The sequence below is a fragment of the Dreissena polymorpha genome, chromosome 4 (assembly GCF_020536995.1).
Source record: "Dreissena polymorpha isolate Duluth1 chromosome 4, UMN_Dpol_1.0, whole genome shotgun sequence".
In the NCBI taxonomy this organism is placed as follows: domain Eukaryota; kingdom Metazoa; phylum Mollusca; class Bivalvia; order Myida; family Dreissenidae; genus Dreissena; species Dreissena polymorpha.
The window spans coordinates 6572999-6579444 of NC_068358.1; positions in this window are offsets into that span (position 1 = coordinate 6572999).

Genomic DNA, 6446 nt, shown 5'->3' on the forward strand with positions numbered 1-6446 from the left:
TTCAAGGTAAAAGTAGTGTGTGTGCGTGAACGTGTGTATATAGAAGTAATCCCACGACATTGTCCATCGATTGTCAGAATGGATGGACTTATCATGGTGCAATGCTTCATGCGGAAACCCGAGTTCCATCTGTTTAAATTGAAGGTCACAATTAAACGTAAATGTCATCTATATGAATCAATACTTTATGCTGTATTCATCAAATATTTACCAGGTATATTAAGATATCCAAACAAGAATAATTTGGGCTGTGATAAGTTTTAAATGCCACCTCATACCCGTACAAGCATCAAGGGAGGCAGTTAGGCCAGTCTGTCTAGTGCATGAGGTTGACTAACACAATCTAAATCTGTTCTTCAGTAAGTTGATGTCTATAGCAAATAAAAATATACCAATGGCAAAAACAGAATAATGAATGGCAGAGTATCGGTTTTTAATACTGTTTTTCTCCTGGATGAGATGTAGCCACACATGACGGTTGAAGTTAAACACATTTATACCCTCGCGGTGATCCTTCAAGTGCGATCTTGACGTTGGGATGGCGTGCCTGCCTTATATGTTTTGTACATGGCCTTAGCGTGATATGTTTTATTAAAATCAATTACAAGGCGCGTGATATACCGGTATAGAACTGCCATCATCATACATGCTTAAACATTCAACCTTCAAGGAATACCTCAATGTGAAGCAACTTGCTTATGCCTTCTATCAGTTTAGACTCAAATGAATATCTTTAAAATGAGCTATGATGGGAATCAATCAGTTACCTGAGACGCAAGCGTGCATTTATATTAAGATGTAACATAAATTATAGCAAAAGTTGGATCTCGTAAAGGAACCCTTTACGTCTCCAAACAATTCACGCATGAGCATCACTGTATTTAAATTTGTTCCTACTATCTACTGTATCTGAATGGAATAATCTTTACAATGATGACAAATATGATGAATCAATGATTCTCTTAAAAAGGCTCATTAACAAAGATCGACTGACTCCAAAGCCTTTATTTTCATACGCCAACAGATGCTTTCAACTGTTCCACAAGCGCGTACGAAAAAAGTATTGCGCCTTAAATGCTAACTCCCAATCTACACGCAGAGTTTTCGTTCCATGCCCTCACAGTATCACATACAATCTCTCCCATCACAAGAAAATCCTTCTAGATCTGGAAGGATTTTATTTTTGTTTTAGTATTATATTATGAAACTTCGTATATATTTTTATGCCCCCCTTCGAAGAAGAGGGGGTATATTGTTTTGCACATGTCGGTCGGTCCGTTTGTCTGTCGGTCCGTCCACCAGATGGTTTCCGGATGATAACTCAAAATCGCTTAGGCCTAGGATCATGAAACTTCATAGGAACATTGATCATGACTGGCAGATGATCCCTATTCATTTTCAGGTCACTAGGTCAAAGGTCAAGGTCACAGTGACTCGAAACAGTAAAATGGTTTCCAGATGATAACTCAAGAATTCTTACGCCTAGGATCATGAAACTTCATAGGTACATTGATAATGACTGGCAGATGACCCCTATTGATTTTCAGGTCACTAGGTCTAAGGTCAAGGTCACAGTGACTCAAACTAGTAAAATGGTTTCCGGATGATAACTCAAGAATGCTTACGCCTAGGATCATGAAACTTCATAGGTACATTGATCATGACTGGTAGATGACCCCTATTAATTTTCAGGTCACTAGGTCAAAGGTCAGAGTGACTCAAAACAGTAAAATGGTTTCCTGATGATAACTCAAGAATAATTAGGCCTAGGATCATGAAACTTCATAGGTACATTGATCATGACTGGCAGATAACCCCTATTGATTTTCAGGTCACTAGGTCAAAGGTCAAGGTCACAGTGACAAAAAATGTATTCACACAATGGCTGCCACTACAACTGACGGCCCATATGGGGGGCATGCATGTTTTACAAACAGACCTTGTTTAATTTTGAAAATAGTGTATAAGTTCAGGTTCATAATATAAAAAAAGCAAAAAATTACAACGGGAAATGTATTGCACCACATGGCTCGACTTTCATCAGAGATGGTTACAAGATAAGTATTGATGCAAAGCATCAAAGGGCGTCGGGAATTTCAGTGTAAAAGGTACTCGAATGAAGTTACATGGAACGATTTTTTTGAACTGTAAATATTAATATATTGGCCGATTAATATTTTCTACAAAATAGAAAAAGATACTAGTATAATCATTATCTATAATTTTGTGTTATAACCCTCCAAATAACCATTATTTATGATGTTGTGTTATAACCCCCAAATAACCATTATCTATGATTTTGTGTTGTAACCCCCAAATATTTCATAACATGAGTTCATTTTATTTACATTGGTTTCTTTTTTTGCTGGCGTTTACTGGCATCCGTGTGCAGTTTTCATTAATGGAACAGAACTGTGTAGGTTTTAAAAAATCTGCTTCATCTTGTAAGCGTACTTTCATATTTTTTTCCAACTTCAAGGGGAGATGATTCTGAACTTATTCTTACTCATTTACGATAGGGGTTGAGTACTCATTGATATGAAAACACTGTAAAAGTTTGGGGGGAAAATGAATGAAAACTGTTAATTGCATAAAGAAGCTGCATTTCACAATACTTTGAAATTCAGTGAAAGATCATAATAGATTTATTGCTCCGATATTCATCATTTTCAATAGGGTTCCAGTAATACTGATAACAAGCTTGGGTAGATTCGGACAAAAGTTGTGAAATCTTTTAAACAAGTAGAAATTGTTTATTTTGTCAAATTTAATAGAAAAAAATTCTGGACTTATTGTCCCGATGATTCTCATTTTTAATGAGGTAAAAATGCTCATTGATATGAAGACACTGTAAGTTCGGAAAGAATCTGATGAAAAATGTTAACATTATCACCTAACCAAGCAGTTTTTCACTTTTATTTTTAAATTCAAAGAGACATAATTCTGGACTTCTGGTCCGATATTGCTCATGTAGAGAGTTTGGGTTGGGTCCTCATTGATAAAAAAACCTGTGCAAGTTTGGGAACAATCGGATGAAAATTTTGGACTTTAAACAACGATTTCAAAATTTCTCAAATTCTAAGGAAAATAAATATGGACGTAATGGTCGGATAATGCTTAAGGGCCCATACCACCTCGATAGTAATACCTGTCGCGCTTCGCGCTCTATATGTGGTTCTTAAAAAAAAATCCGAGGAGTGCTTGACTCTAGTGAAACGGGTTGCTGGGACACAGCTCCTCCTTTGATAAGCGGCTGCTTCCTTTACCTCATTGTTACAATCAATAATACGTGTCGCGCTTCGCGCTCTATATGTGGTAGGGATAGTACTTAGGGCCTATGATAGACAACCATAAAAATCAATGGATAATAGATGTGTTGTTTGCATTTATTTGTTAATATAAAAACACGTGTATTTTTTTTATAAGATATTTAAGTGATGTAAGAAATTTTAATTAACGTTATCACCACGCGGCATCCATTAATTTTAATAAAAATGTCCCATTGTAGTAAATGGATTTTAAAATGTCTACATAAAATAAAGCTTTTTTATATTTATTAACCTGACTGAAACAAAAATTTCAGCCGCCGAACTGTTCCGTTCATGCCGGAACTTGGGATTGAACCGGGGCCTTTAGATGATTGTTGCGTAAACAACTTCACTATAACGCTCTCCCAACTAAGCTATTCCGGCTGACATAGTTATGTACTGCTATTTGGTGAAGTTGTGTAAAGCGATCGTTATTATATGTATATTAATAAACTAATACATTGTACGTTTTCGTACCACTACGCCTTCCAATAAACTTGCTTGCGCGATAGGTCGTCAAATATCGTACTACATTGATTCTCCACTAAATAAGCAAATTAGAAAAACCACAAAATAAATATATTTTGATTATGTTTTGTTTTTATACAAAACCAGAAAGTTTCGCGTATTTGCCAAGTCCCTGTAATCTTTCCCCTGTGATCAGTTGTGGATCAGTTATTAATTAAAACAATTAGCTTTGCATTATTGGCAATAAATGTTGTAATAAATGTAATAGGCACAAATGCAGTATTTATTTTCACTAATTTACACAAAAAATCACCACTATGCAATATATTCTTAAAACAAAAATATATACATTGATCCGTAAAATAACTTCTCCTCCCATAAGCGAAAAAAAAATGCATTACATACTAGTCGCCGCTCTCCAGAGCGACGCCAATAACGGCAGGGATTTGATCCAGATATGCTGGTTCCAGTCAAATCTTTGCGCGGCGGCTGCCGTAAATGAACATCTAGTCAGACGCACTATAATAAAATCCCTTTAATCAACCTCCGCGCAGAGATTTGACTGGACCCAGCAAAGCTGGATCAAATCCCTGTCCTCATAACCAACCCACGTGATGATAGCCTAGCCATGTTGTACAATAATTTTATCGTTATTTTTACTTTTTTATTCATTTTTTTTTATTTTGAACCTTAAAGGGACCTTTTCACATTTGGGTAAATTGACAAAATTATTTTAAAAAATGTTTCAGATTCGCAAGTTTTGATTGTAGTTAGGATATTTGTGAGGAAACATAATACTTCAAAAGCAAAACATTTACCATGTTCTAAAATCTCCATTATATGCATCTTTTGACGATTTAAAAACCTGAAAATTATAAAGCGTTGCAACGCGTACCGATTGAATAATTTAGAGTGTTCTACGGTGGAATAGAGGTAACATTTCTTGTGAACTGGATATCGCCTATATGATATCTGTCCACGCACGAAGTGTTAAGTTTACATGGCTATCAACTAACAACTGAATTTGAGGATAAAAAGGTTTAGGTCCTGCTATATTGGCCGGGCTACCGCCAGACGCCTGCTCACGGGCGCGATCCCACTACTGCTCGACACGGGAACTTTTGCCTGCTGTGTTTCCACCCTGAGCCGGTACGTTCCTCCTTAATCAACCTGGAGTCCCAGAGTCTAGGAGCCCATATTGATGCCGAGCTTAGTGCGGACGCAGACGGACCTGACAGTAGGGCTCCCGGCCTCAAACAGTCCCCAGACCCCGGCCTCAAAGTAGCTGGATTACAGGAGTACGCCACAACTCCCGGTCGATAGTCGTATTTAAACATAGCGCTTTAAAAAATGTTACTGCCCGTTTCCCGAACTATTTCAATCCGTTATTATTGTTATTGTAATAAACCATATTTATAAAATGCTTTATTTTGCAGTTTAATTTTATTTATTTATGTTTAATGAAAACAAATCTTGCTAATAAACTAAATAGTGGCCACGTATGTCATCGACATAAAACGTCATTAGTGTGTGCACATTTGAAGTCCACGTGCCTTTTCGCTCAGAGCGTTCTTCGTCGGCTAATATCTAGAAAGACAGACAAGATTGTGTTACCAATCAAGTGCTATTCATTATTAAATAATGCAAATCCCCATTATTGAGCGTTCGCTGACCGTTTTCGTAAAATTGATGCAATTGTTCCTGTCAGACGTTGACATCATTATAATATAATATTATCTAACGTTTATTTACAATATTGATTCAAATTGACCACATTAACATAAAGCAGTACTTACGGGCCTAATTGTAATCTGAAACAGGTAGTATCTTTGCATTGTCTAGAGTTTGTATTTAAGTAAACATCAGGCCGACCTTTTTCTAAAATGTCTGAATAGTCTTATGTGATAACCGATGAATTTATTATTTGTAACATGTTAAAATATGTTTTGTATACAATATGCACTGATATCTTAATTGGGACCTTCAATATTCTATTGTGTACTTAAATGTTCTGAATTGGAATTTGAACTGCTGTGACTTAATATATTAATACCGCAATTACTCTATGTTTTCGGACACTCTAAGTTTTCGGACACCCCCTTTTTTGGCAAAAATAATTATTTTTCGTGACTCTTATTTTCGGACATATGAGTTTCGTCCATAATTAATGTCTCCAAGTTTTCGGACAGTATATTATACAGCGCTATTTTACAAAATTTCGGTCCTGTTTTCGATGGTATCAACATAATTCAGCCGCGAAAACTTTTTATTAGCAAAAAGTGATTTGTTTTTCTTTGTTCACATAGACGAAAATCACGTGATTATCAAGATGGCGACGTCCATGCCGAGGCAGGTATTTTTTTGCCGTTTTATAACTTTTATTACTTGAACGACTTTATATTACTTTTTAAATTTCACTCAATTTCCAGACATAATAGCAAGAAAGTTACTGGCGTTATTGTCATTATAATACTCGCTTTATATATAGCCGCGAAATTTCTTTAATTAGGGGGCACTTCTCTGGGTCATCAATTCTGACAGGGGGGCAGTTCTCCGCCCCTTATTAATCAGCAGGGGGGCAGTTCTCCGCCCTATAAAAAAACAGTGAGGGGGCAGTTCTCCGCCCAGTGAAAAAATCTTTGGGGGGGGGGGCAGTTCTCCGGGGGGGCA